Below are 13,553 nucleotides of genomic sequence, written 5' to 3' on the forward strand. Positions count from 1 at the left end.
ATGTTTTCAATCATTGCACCCACACTGCTCACGTGCGTCAGCGAGCGTCTGCGTAGCCAAGCACTAAAATAGAACTTGGTACAACTTGTGAACCTTGACGCACTTGACGAACCTTGAAGTCCTGCCTCTCCCATCTCCTCATTGGTTTTTAGGAGCATATACCCATGTGGGTGAATGAAAGATGAACTGAGGTCCACACCCCTGTCAGTTGTGGTAATGCACCTTAAAGTTGGTTGCCAACCACCATATAAAGTCCAAAGAAGAAGAACCCTGAAGGAGGGGAGATTACTAGAAACAAACTCGGTTTACCCTTTTATGTGTGGATTAATTGTCGGATTAGAGGACCTTGTGCATTTCAGGTCAAATAACAACCCAATGATTATATCCCAGGACAAATTAGCTAGTAACAGCAAGCTAGCTAGCTAAATTGCCATAAATGTTTAATGCTTTTCAACCTGTCCCCAAACTAATATAGTTGGTTCAGAGTTCATTTAGATATTTCAAGCTACGTGTCCTGATCACATCTGGTGTGGATGGACAAAACCAACATGCGTGTCCTGATCACATCTGGTGTGGATGGACAAAACCAACATGCGTGTCCTGATCACATCTGGTGTGGATGGACAAAACCAACATGCGTGTCCTGATCACATCTGGTGTGGATGGACAAAACCAACATGCGTGTCCTGATCACATCTGGTGTGGATGGACAAAACCAACATGCGTGTCCTGATCACATCTGGTGTGGGTGGACAAAAGCAACATGCGTGTCCTGATCACATCTGGTGTGGATGGACAAAACCAACATGCGTGTCCTGATCACATCTGGTGTGGGTGGACAAAACCAACATGCGTGTCCTGATCACATCTGGTGTGGGTGGACAAAACCAACATGCGTGTCCTGATCACATCTGGTGTGGGTGGACAAAACCAACATGCGTGTCCTGATCACATCTGGTGTGGATGGACAAAACCAACATGCGTGTCCTGATCACATCTGGTGTGGGTGGACAAAACCAACATGCGTGTCCTGATCACATCTGGTGTGGGTGGACAAAACCAACATGCGTGTCCTGATCACATCTGGTGTGGATGGACAAAACCAACATGCGTGTCCTGATCACATCTGGTGTGGATGGACAAAACCAACATGCGTGTCCTGATCACATCTGGTGTGGGTGGACAAAACCAACATGCGTGTCCTGATCACATCTGGTGTGGATGGACAAAACCAACATGCGTGTCCTGATCACATCTGGTGTGGATGGACAAAACCAACATGCGTGTCCTGATCACATCTGGTGTGGGTGGACAAAACCAACATGTGCATGAGCGGTCTGGTCAGCATTTGAGCCCTATGGACTGGGGTTCAAATGTATGAGGAGAAATATATTTCATAATGAAAATATTGGATCAATTTCTAAATCTTATAAAGTCCTTGTTTGGACTTACCCAAAATGCTTGAGGACCAGGGGGAGAGACTCAGACAGCTGATCCATGGAGGGGTACTCGTACCTGGAGACAAAACAACAACCCTCAGGGTTAAAGTACATACATTATCAACACTTTACAATGCTTCTTATCACTGCCCTCCATATCTCTATTCCATCAACAGCCTCATACTACTTTCTCATATCCTTTCTTTACTTTGATCATCTCTCCTATTCAGATCAATGGGGATCTGGACTCAAGATGCAGACGATCATAAAAAGGAAGCACCAGAGCAATCAGGTAAAAAACTATATTATATATATATATATATATATATATACTATATCCAGGTCGCAATTGTAAATGAGAACTTGTTCTGAACTTGCCTACCTGGTTAAATAAAGGTGAAATAAAAAAAATTCAAAAAATATTCACCTAACATGCAAATTATTTATCAAGAGATCTGTGTAAATGGGCCATAACCGATCTAGATTCTACAGTACAGAGGTCAAAGGGTGACAGACGAACAGGCTGGCCTACATTTGGTGCAAAGGCGGTGAGGTCTAGGGTGGTCAAGTGGTCTAAGTCACTGCCTCCAGAACTCATACCGCTGCAGCATGGGTTTGAATACGGCCCAGTGCCATTTCAACCCACTCTCCTCCTCCTTTCCTCTTTACATCTGTCCTATCCAATCAACAACAAATAAGATAAGGCTAGGTGACTGGGCTCACCCAGTAGAGAAAGTGTTGGCCCCCTCGTGCTGCCCAGGGGCATCGACGTGGCACACAGCAAAGTGCTGCATGATCTCCTGCATGTCCTCATGCTGGAACATGGAGTCAAAGCACGTCTTGTCTGAAACATGGAGATCCGGTACAGGATGTTAGTGATGAGGCTGGATCTCACATGATTTGTGGATGTAAAATGTCTATCACGGTGGCCATTGTGTGCGTCTTCTCAACTTTCAAATGTATCTATTTATTTAAATGTTCATCTTTATTCAGCCAGCTAAGTCATTGAGAATCAATTATCTTTTACAAATGAAGTAAATTCACTTTTCATGATGTTGACTAGCCGTTATAGTCAACGAATAGACGTTCTCATTCTTAAACGTAACAATACCAAAGTGCATGGGGACATAAGTCTTACATTGAGGGGTGACATCAAATCCATTAACTAGGATGGGATGAATGAAGCAAATGGGGCTTACGGTTCAGTCCAATGTCATGGAAGGTGAGGATGACGGGCCGGTCTCCTTTGGGTATCCCCTTCATGGTGCAGTGGATCCTTCCATGGGGAGTCTCTACATCGTGCTCCTAAAGATGGAATCAACCACAGCACTATATTAAATATTCAAACATAACAACAACAACAAAAAATTGCCCTTCAGAATCACTTGTTTTTAACTTGGGCTGCATGTATTTTCTCCAACACAACACATTGCAATCAGAATACATCCAAACAGACTTAAAGTTCGCTCTGAATAAGGGGCAGCAGGTAGCCTAGTGGGGCAGCAAGTAGCCTAGTGGTTAGAGCGTTGGGCCAGTAACCGAAAGGTTTCTGGATCAAATCCCTGAGCTGACAAGGTAAAAATCTGTTAGTCTTGCCCCTGAACAAGGCAGTTAACCCACTGGTCTCCGTTAGGCCGTCATTGTAAATAAGAATTTGTTCTCAACTGACTTGCCTAGTTAAATAATAAAAACATGATCAATTACCAAAATGTGAAGACTTCATCAGAAAGTTCCCTTGAAAACAAATGTATCCAACTTTCAGTGAAACAAAATGTAAAGGCTCATGCAAAATCAGTTAGCCTTTCTGCTTTCAGTGTCTTCAGTACATTCTGTTTCTCTAGGAGTCATCAACCAGAGCATCTGGCAATAATGTTTTAACAATGACCAACAATAGGATTCAATTCCACATGATTTCTGACTGATGTGTATTACTTCCAAAGAACTTTCAGTCCACCATGTTTTTCACAATCAGATTGTTTATTTCAATCCCACAATAGTACAGAAGAAAAGATAAAGGTAAACAAGCCCAAGACGGCCTATCAAAGCACACCATCAACTACTCCATAACAGACAGAGATCCAACAGTACTTACAGAGGTTTCAATCTCAGCAACAACACTCTCCATGTCCGAATCCCCCTCAAGAACCATGTTTCCTAGTGGCTTTTGGTCACCTGTGCTGAGTAAACGGAGGTAGTGCTCTGAGCTATAGATCCAATTGAAGGTAAGCTTCGTTAAAGGTCTTTATGAGGAGACTTGTCTGAGGGTTGTGTTTTATACCCCTGGTACTTACTACTCTGCATAAGCCCTGGCCTCCCATGGTGCTTTGCAAGGTGGTCAAAACAAGATAATTCTAGCTGAAGAGATCCCTAAATTGGATCAGCACAATGTCCGAAAGTGGGACAGCATGGGATATTTAATGAGGACTAGTGCAAAGTGAAGAGTAAGCAAGCCCTCAGATCAGAGGGAATACAGTATAAAACAGCAATGAATAACTTAACCCAGTTGCCAAAATATCCTAATTTGATGACATATCAGGCAGTCAAGAAAGAGAAAAATAAAGACATTTTTTGTAATAGCACTGGCATAATCACATCTGAAGCCTTTATGGTGTTTTAAGTCATTCTGTTAGGTATGTCTGTGTGGCAATGTTTCAATAGATTGAAAACTAACTCAGTATCGTTATGAGATACCGTACAAATACATTGTTTCATATCTCAATGTTATCAGTGTGGGGAGATTATCTTTAGTCTACTATTCCAAAGATAAGATAGACTATTGGCTCCTAGGTGCAATTTTGTTTGCGGCATGTTCAATTTCATAGGCCTAGCCTACTGATACTGCAAGTATGAGTGGTTACCAATAAAATAATATTGCCAGTGGAGTAGGGGAGGAATCCTGGCGTCATAAACCCCATACACTGACCAAAACAACTCTTACAAGGAAGGTAGTTAGGTCCAGGTTAAGACCCTGAGGAGTTCTGTCCCAAATGGCAACCTATCCCCTACATAGTGCACACATTTTTACCAAATTAATTTGGGATCTGGTCAAAAGTAGTACACTGCGTAGGGAATATGTTGCCATTCGGGACGCAATAAGAGTCAACGATGTAGTCAAATCCAGTTGAACCAAGGCTTCCCTCCAGGTTCACATAACCTATGTACATGACCGGAGGTAAACATCTGACGGCAGTGTCGTCTAGGTAACCACGGCTTATTTGGTGGCAGTTTGATATAGACACATGCTGAGCTAATCTCATTGAGCTAGCTAGAGGAGGGGGGAGAGGAGAAAGGAGGAGGGAGACATGTGTAACTTGTGTGCTTGAGCTTAAGGGGGAGGGGAGGCAGCCTGGGAACGGGACAGGTGGCTGAGGTGTCCCTCCTCTACCTACGTCATTAGGGCTCTAAGACACAAAGCGATATTAAACGCTTGCCCTGGAAACCTGAGTTGACTAATCCCAGCAGGCGTGAGGGTCGGTTTGCACGAGATGGTTAGCTGCAGGCAAAATCCCTCTGCCACCTCTGAAACTTCTCAGGTCGACATGCAGTATAATCAGTTTCAGGATATTGGCATGTGGTAGGATGTTTATAAGGTACTTTGACAAGTTAAGAATGAAAGCATTGATTGTTAGGTAGTGGGTTCCCAGTGGTGCAGTCCACGGTCCTGGATGTATGTCGTTGGTATGCAGTAGGTATGCTGCTGGCTGTATGTCAAGTCAACATACACATTCATACTACAGTGTGCTCAAAATTAAAATATACTTTTCCCTCTTTAGATTACACAAAGGGCTACAGATAAAACATTAGTGCAGTAGTCATCTAACGTCATCTGTCAGTATCAAAGAGACCTAAATGTATGCAAAACTTCCACCACAAACAGTACTGAAAGATGATTCATCAATAATTTTCCTTTCACATCACTGAAATATCCCAACCTAATCCATGTGGACATTAATCTGACTACTCTACACTGAAACCTGTGGATTATGTCAAAATTTGTAGATTTTGATGGATATCTACATGTGCACCATAGGGACATACCTTTATCACAAGTTGCGCAAAGCTGCTCTCAACCCCTAGAAATGACAGAGACAACGGTTATAGAGAGTGAAGTTTTGCCAATAAGATAGGATGAAATAGAGAATATAAGTAATTGTCATATGAGCTGCATCGTGTTTTAAATATGAAGAAAGGTATCCATAAAGGACCAGTATCACGATATAGTAAAAACATTTCAAACTGTTCCTGACAGCTAAACAGTCAGCATTTATCTATGGAGTTCAGTTGTCATATAACGAAGTTTAAACAACATTTTGCTCAGACAAATAAACCATTGTCTATAGTACATGCAAATCAAATGTATGATCATACAAATGATCATGAGTTTACTTACTGGCAATTCCCTGTCAACAAGCAGGGGTGCTTTTGGTAAAACTTGGATGTCATCCATGTCTTTCAGTTGAAGAAGCTGAGAGAGACAGAGAGACAGAGAGACAGAGAGAGAGAGAGAGAGAGAGAGAGAGAGAGAGAGAGAGAGAGAGAGAGAGAGAGAGAGAGAGAGAGAGAGAGAGAGAGAGAGAGAGAGAGAGAGAGAGAGAGAGAGAGAGAGAGAGAGAGAGAGAGAGAGAGAGAGAGAGAGAGAGAGAGAGAGAGAGAGAGAGAGGACTATTAATTTAGATATACGCCGACTGCTTCAACCAGTGGTGGAGCGTTCCTCCGTGTTTGAGAGGAAGTTTCATATAACAAAACACACATACCTTCCTGATCCCTGTACATTTGGTTTTGATATCATGTTATTACGTTAATTTTTTATTTCACCTTTATTTAACCAGGTAGGCAAGTTGAGAACAAGTTCTCATTTACAATTGCGACCTGGCCAAGTTAAAGCAAAGCAGTTCGACACATACAACAACACAGAGTTACACATGGAGTAAAACAAACATACAGTCAATAATACAGTATAAACAAGTCAATATACGATGTGAGCAAATGAGTTGAGATAAGGGAGGTAAAGGCAAAAAAAGGCCATGGTGGCGAAGTAAATACAATATAGCAAGTAAAACACTGGAATGGTATATTTGTAGTGGAAGAATGTGCAAAGTAGAGATTGAAATAATGGGGTGCAAAGGAGCAAAATAAATAAATACAGTAGGGGGAGAGGTAGTTGTTTGGGCTAAATTATAGATGGGCTATGTACAGGTGCAGTAATCTGTGAGCTGCTCTGACAGCTGGTGCTTAAAGCTAGTGAGGGAGATAAGTGTTTCCAGTTTCAGAGATTTTTGTAGTTGGTTCCAGTCATTGGCAGCAGAGAACTGGAAGGAGACGCGGCCAAAGTAGGAATTGGTTTTGGGGGTGACCAGAGATACGTACCTGCTGGAGCGCGTGCTACATGTGGGTGCTGCTATCGTGACCAGCGAGCTGAGATAAGGAGGGACTTTACCTAGCAGGGTCTTGTAGATAACCTGGAGCCAGTGGGTTTGGCGACGAGTATGAAGCGAGGACCAGCCAACGAGAGCGTACAGGTCGCAGTGGTGGGTAGTACAGTGCCTTGCAAAAGTATTCGGCCCCCTTGAACTTTGCGACCTTTTGCCACATTTCAGGCTTCAAACATAAAGATATAAAACTGTATTTTTTTGTGAAGAATCAACAACAAGTGGGACACAATCATGAAGTGGAACGACATTTATTGGAAATTTCAAACTTTTTTGACTATTCAAAAACCGAAAAATTGGGCGTGCAAAATTATTCAGCCCCTTTACTTTCAGTGCAGCAAACTCTCTCCAGAAGTTCAGTGAGGATCTCTGAATGATCCAATGTTGACCTAAATGACTAATGATTATAAATACAATCCACCTGTGTGTAATCAAGTCTCCGTATAAATGCACCTGCACTGTGATAGTCTCAGAGGTCCGTTAAAAGCGCAGAGAGCATCATGAAGAACAAGGAACACACCAGGCAGGTCCGAGATACTGTTGTGAAGAAGTTTAAAGCCGGATTTGGATACAAAAAGATTTCCCAAGCTTTAAACATCCCAAGGCGCACTGTGCAAGCGATAATATTGAAATGGAAGGAGTATCAGACCACTGCAAATCTACCAAGACCTGGCCGTCCCTCTAAACTTTCAGCTCATACAAGGAGAAGACTGATCAGAGATGCAGCCAAGAGGCCCATGATCACTCTGGATGAACTGCAGAGATCTACAGCTGAGGTGGGAGACTCTGTCCATAGGACAGCAATCGTATATTGCACAAATCTGGCCTTTATGGAAGAGTGGCAAGAAGAAAGCCATTTCTTAAAGATATCCATAAAAAGTGTCGTTTAAAGTTTGCCACAAGCCACCTGGGAGACACACCAAACATGTGGAAGAAGGTGCTCTGGTCAGATGAAACCAAAATTGAACTTTTTGGCAACAATGCAAAACGTTATGTTTGGCGTAAAAGCAACACAGCTCATCACCCTGAACTACCATCCCCACTGTCAAACATGGTGGTGGAAGCATCATGGTTTGGGCCTGCATTTCTTCAGCAGGGACAGGGAAGATGGTTAAAATTGATGGGAAGATGGATGGAGCCAAATACAGGACCATTCTGGAAGAAAACCTGATGGAGTCTGCAAAAGACCTGAGACTGGGACGGAGATTTGTCTTCCAACAAGACAATGATCCAAAACATAAAGCAAAACCTACAATGGAATGGTTCAAAAATAAACATATCCAGGTGTTAGAATGGCCAAGTCAAAGTCCAGACCTGAATCCAATCGAGAATCTGTGGAAAGAACTGAAAACTGCTGTTCACAAATGCTCTCCATCCAACCTCACTGAGCTCGAGCTGTTTTGCAAGGAGGAATGGGAAAAAATGTCAGTCTCTCGATGTGCAAAACTGATAGAGACATACCCCAAGCGACTTACAGCTGTAATCGCAGCAAAAGGTGGCGCTACAAAGGATTAACTTAAGGGGGCTGAATAATTTTGCACGCCCAATTTTTCTGTTTTTGATTTGTTAAAAAAGTTTCTCCAATAAATGTCGTTCCACTTCATGATTGTGTCCCACTTGTTGTTGATTCTTCACAAAAAAATACAGTTTATATATCTTTATGTTTGAAGCCTGAAATGTGGCAAAAGGTCGCAAAGTTCAAGGGGGCCGAATACTTTCGCAAGGCACTGTATGTGGGGCTTTGGTGTCAAAACAGATGGCACTGTGATAGACTGCATCCAATTTATTGAGTAGGGTATTGGAGGCAATTTTGTAAATGACATCGCCAAACTTAACTTAACACTGAGAAAACAAGACTCTCGTTCAACAGTGCAATTGAGTATTTTCTGATATATTCAATATTCAACTATTTTTTTTTTTATGTATAGTATTTGAACCCAGATCTGCATCGTATAGGTACCATGCTTTCCTTCCCAACCTTTGTATGATACTTCTACGGATCTAAACATCTCCAAAACAACTTGAAGAAGGGAACTCCTCAAGTGTTTGACAGGTGGTTTCCAGGAGTTGTTTACCAGGAGTTGTTTACCAACCTTCCACTGCCATGACCACCTGATTTTTACACAAAGGAATGACAGATGACTAAAACACAAGCATCCATGTTGCCCTCTTGTAGGGATTGATGTATGACACTGTTTTAAGACGAGAACACAGCAGTAGACCAGGCCCTAGCTACAGCTACAGTTTTCAAAGCATTTTAAACCAGAATGAACTCAAATGAGAGTCGACAGAGGTAGGGAGTGGGCGAAAAATTAAATCAAGCTGCTGTCTAGAGATCATGCTGCTGTGAACCATGATGCTAATTTGGTGGGATTGTGTGGGCTCTGCTGTGCATGCAAATCAAATCAGATGGTAAACAGACAGGGCCTTTGTGTCCAGCAAGGCCAAGGCAGGACAAGCAGTCGAGGCAGGGCGGGCAGGCAGGCGAGGCTGGTAAAGGAGTCAGGCTCTTCCTCCGTGGTGGGCTTACTGGGCTTGGCCAACACACAAGAAGCTACTGACACTGCACAGCTTCCATAGCTCCCTTCACACACAAACACAGTACTCGCTCTCTCGCTTCCTGCCTCACACCATATTCCTGTGTCTCACTCTCTCCGCTGTACAGCCATAACAGCCATAAGGTGAGGGCCCTCGGAGTGTGGTGTCAGGAAAATAACCTCACACTCAACGTCAACAAAACTAAGGAGATGATTGTGGACTTCAGGAAACAGCAGAGGGAACACCCCCCTATCCACATCGATGGAACAGTAGTGGAGAGGGTAGCAAGTTTTAAGTTCCTTGGCATACACATCACAGACAAACTGAATTGGTCCACTCACACTGACAGCGTCGTGAAGAAGGCGCAGCAGCGCCTCTTCAACCTCAGGAGGCTGAAGAAATTCGGCTTGTCACCAAAAGCACTCACAAACTTCTACAGATGCACAATCGAGAGCATCCTGGCGGGCTGTATCACCGCCTGGTACGGCAACTGCTCCGCCCTCAACCGTAAGGCTCTCCAGAGGGTAGTGAGGACTGCACAACGCATCACCGGGGGCAAACTACCTGCCCTCCAGGACACCTACACCACCCGATGTTACAGGAAGGCCATAAAGATCATCAAGGACATCAACCACCTGACCCACTGCCTGTTCACCCCGCTATCATCCAGAAGGCGAGGTCAGTACAGCTGCATCAAAGCTGGGACCGAGAGACTGAAAAACAGCTTCTATCTCAAGGCCATCAGACTGTTAAACAGCCACCACTAACATTGAGTGGCTGCTGCCAACACACTGTCATTGACACTGACCCAACTCCAGCCACTTTAATAATGGAAATTGATGGGAAATGATGTAAATATATCACTAGCCACTTTAAACAATGCTACCTTATATAATGTTACTTACCCTACATTATTCATCTCATATGCATATGTATATACTGTACTCTACATCATCGACTGCATCCTTATGTAATACATGTATCACTAGCCACTTTAACTATGCCACTTTGTTTACTTTGTCTACACACTCATCTCATATGTATATACTGTACTCGATACCATCTACTGTATGCTGCTCTGTACCATCACTCATTCATATATCCTTATGTATATATTCCTTATCCCCTTACACTGTGTATAAGACAGTAGTTTTGGAATTGTTAGTTAGATTACTTGTTGGTTATCACTGCATTGTCGGAACTAGAAGCACAAGCATTTCGCTACACTCGCATTAACATCTGCTAACCATGTGTATGTGACAAATACAATTTGATTTGATTTGATTTGACAACAATATCCTATGGATCTGATCTATGTACAGGTTTGAGATGTGCCTCTCCAGGGTCATTTTTAAAGGAAGCGATTCATATAACACAGAGTTTTGGGTGTCTGGGCAGGCTTCCATCAGAACAGCATCCGGACTCTACGGCTACATCACAAATGGCACGCTATTCGGCCTAGAGCACTACATAGGGAACAGAGTGCAATGTGGGAGGCAGACCATAACAGAAGCCTCTGCCAAGCCTCACAATAGTGCAGAGAGGAAGAGGCGTATCAATCAAAACATTTTTCAGATGTGTTTTTATAAAGACATGATGCCTTCCAAACCCTTCGTTGGAGAAACTGTTCGCCGTTTCCCACTGAAATTCCAACATTCTATTCAATCCAACCATGTGAGAGAAGTTACACAAGCCAACATAATCTGTAAATGTTGATAAAAAAAACTGTTTTGTATTTATAGCAGCACAGTTAATCCTACTGGTGCTAAAGAGGCTAGTCGTGATCTTGAAACCCATGTCTGTATTTTCAAACCTTCTGTTTTGGTTTCAAACTATGGCCAAGTAAACCAAACACCATTAAACCCAAACCCGTTTCCAGACCTGTAGATAGTCTTGGTGCTGAATAGGCAGTTTGAGACAACTAGGCCAAATGTTGTTTACAAGCCAGGATGCCCTTTTGACTCTCCTAAGCTAATCTTTTACCTGGCGGTATAAAAAAAATCCTCTCAGGACATCAGTAATACCTCACGAGTACAGAACATGTTCACTCTTGCTCTCCTTCTCTGCCCCCTCCCTCTCGGTGTCTAAGGAAATTATCACTCTCCTCCTTGCTATATACAGTGGCTTGCGAAAGTATTCACCCCCTTGGCATTTTTCCTATTATGTTGCCTTACAACCTGGAATGAAAATGTGGGGGTGTTTGTATCATTTGACTTACACAACATGCCTACCACATTGAAGATGCTAAATATTTTATCTTTTGAAAGACAAAAAAGACAAAAAAAGCCAACTTGAACATGCATAATTATTCACCCCCCCCCAAAAGTCAATACTTGGTAGAGCCACCTTTTGCAGCAATTACAAGCTGCAAGTCTCTTGGGATATGTCTCTATAAGCTTGGCACTGGGATTTTTGCCCATTCTTCAAGGCAAAACTGCTCCAACTCCTTCAAGTTGGATGGGTTCCGCTGGTGTACCACAATCTGCAAGTCATACCACAGATTCTCAATTGGATTGAGGTCTGGGCTTTGACTAGGCCATTCCAAGACATTTAAATGTTTCCCCTTAAACCACTCGAGTGTTGCTTTAGCAGTATGCTTAGGGTCATTGTCCTGCTGGAAGGTGAACCCCCATCCCCAACCCACGTCTCAAATCTCTGGAAGACTGAAACAGGATTCCTCAAGAATTTACCTGTATTTAATGCCATCGATCATTTCTTCAATTCTGACCAGTTTCCCAGTCCCTGCCGATGAAAAACATCCCCACAGCGTGATGGTGCCACCACCATGCTTCACTGTGGGGATGGTGTTCTTAAGGTGATGCAAGGTGTTGGGTATGCACCAGACATGGTGGTTTCCTTGATGGCCAAAAAGCTCAATTTTAGTCTCATCTGACCAGAGTTCCTTATTCCATATGTTTGGGGAGTCTCCCACATGCCTTTTGGTGAACACCAAACATGTTTGCTTATTTTTTTATTTAAGCAATGGCTTTTTTCTGGCCACTCTTCTGTAAAGTCCAGTTCTGTGGAGTGTACGGCTTAAAGTGGTCCTATGGCCAGATACTCCAATCTCCGCTGTGGAGCTTTGCAGCTCCTTCAGGGTTATCTCTGTTGCCTTTCTGACTAATGCCTTCCTTGCATGGTCCGTGGGTTTTTTTAAACAATTTTGTTTTTCACTTCACCAATTTAGACTATTTTGTGTACGTCCATGACATGAAATCCAACTAAAAATCCATTTAAATTTCAGGTTTTAATGCAACAAAATAGGAAAATCGTCAATGGGGGTGAATACTTTTGCAAGGCACTGTATCTACAGTACCAGTCAGATGTTTAGACACACATACTCATTCAAGGATTTTTCTTTATTTTTTACAATTTTCTACATTGTAGAATAAAATAGTGAAGATATCAAAACCAGGAAATAACACATGTTGACTCATGTAGTAAGAGAAAAAAAAGAGTTAAACAAATCAAAATATATTTTATATTTGAGATTCTTCAAAGCAGCCACCCTTTGCCTTGATGACAGCTTTGCACACTCTTGGCATTCTCTCAACCAGATTCATGAGGTAGTCACCTGGAATGCATTTCAATTAACAGGTGTGCCTTGTTAAAAGTTAATTTGTAGAATTTCTTTCCTTCTTAATGTATTTCAGCCAATCAGTTGTGTTGTGACAATGTAGGGGGGTATACAGAAGATAGCCCTATTTGGTAAAAGAACAAGTCAATATTATGGCAAGAACAGCTTAAATAAGCAAAGGGTGCAGTCGCAAAAACTCTGAAGCGCTATGATGAAACTGTCTCTCATTAGGAGCGCCATAGGAAAGTAAGTTACCTTTGCTGCAGAGGATGTTCATTAGAGTTAACAGCCTCAGAAATTTCAGCCCTAATAAATGCTTCAGAGTTCAAGTAACAGACACATCTCAACATCAATTGTCCAGAGGAGACTGCTTGAAAATCAGGCCTTCGTGGTCGATTTGCTGGAAAGAAACCACTACTAAAGGACACCAATAAGAAGATGAAACTTGCAAAGGGCCAAGAAACATGAGCAATGGACATTGGACCTGTGGAAATGTCATGTTTTGTCATATATTGTCATGTCTTGTCCTTGTGCTTTCTCTTCTATTCGTTTCCCCCTGCTGGTCTTATT

General features: G+C 42.5%; 1 pseudogene across 1 annotated transcript in view; it reads right to left on the reverse strand.

Moving 5' to 3' along the window:
- The window catches only part of LOC124043270, a 31,280-nt pseudogene that overhangs the window by 5,886 nt on the left and 11,841 nt on the right, over positions 1 to 13,553 (reverse strand). The window contains exons 2-6 of the transcript XR_006840292.1: positions 5,830 to 5,904; positions 5,478 to 5,512; positions 2,639 to 2,744; positions 2,163 to 2,283; positions 1,453 to 1,515 (exon numbers count right to left, since the gene is read on the reverse strand). The product of XR_006840292.1 is annotated as a protein NDRG1-like (transcript). The remainder of the gene's footprint in view (positions 1 to 1,452; positions 1,516 to 2,162; positions 2,284 to 2,638; positions 2,745 to 5,477; positions 5,513 to 5,829; positions 5,905 to 13,553) is intronic.

The sequence above is a fragment of the Oncorhynchus gorbuscha genome, linkage group LG09, assembly GCF_021184085.1.
Source record: "Oncorhynchus gorbuscha isolate QuinsamMale2020 ecotype Even-year linkage group LG09, OgorEven_v1.0, whole genome shotgun sequence".
Classification (NCBI taxonomy): domain Eukaryota; kingdom Metazoa; phylum Chordata; class Actinopteri; order Salmoniformes; family Salmonidae; genus Oncorhynchus; species Oncorhynchus gorbuscha.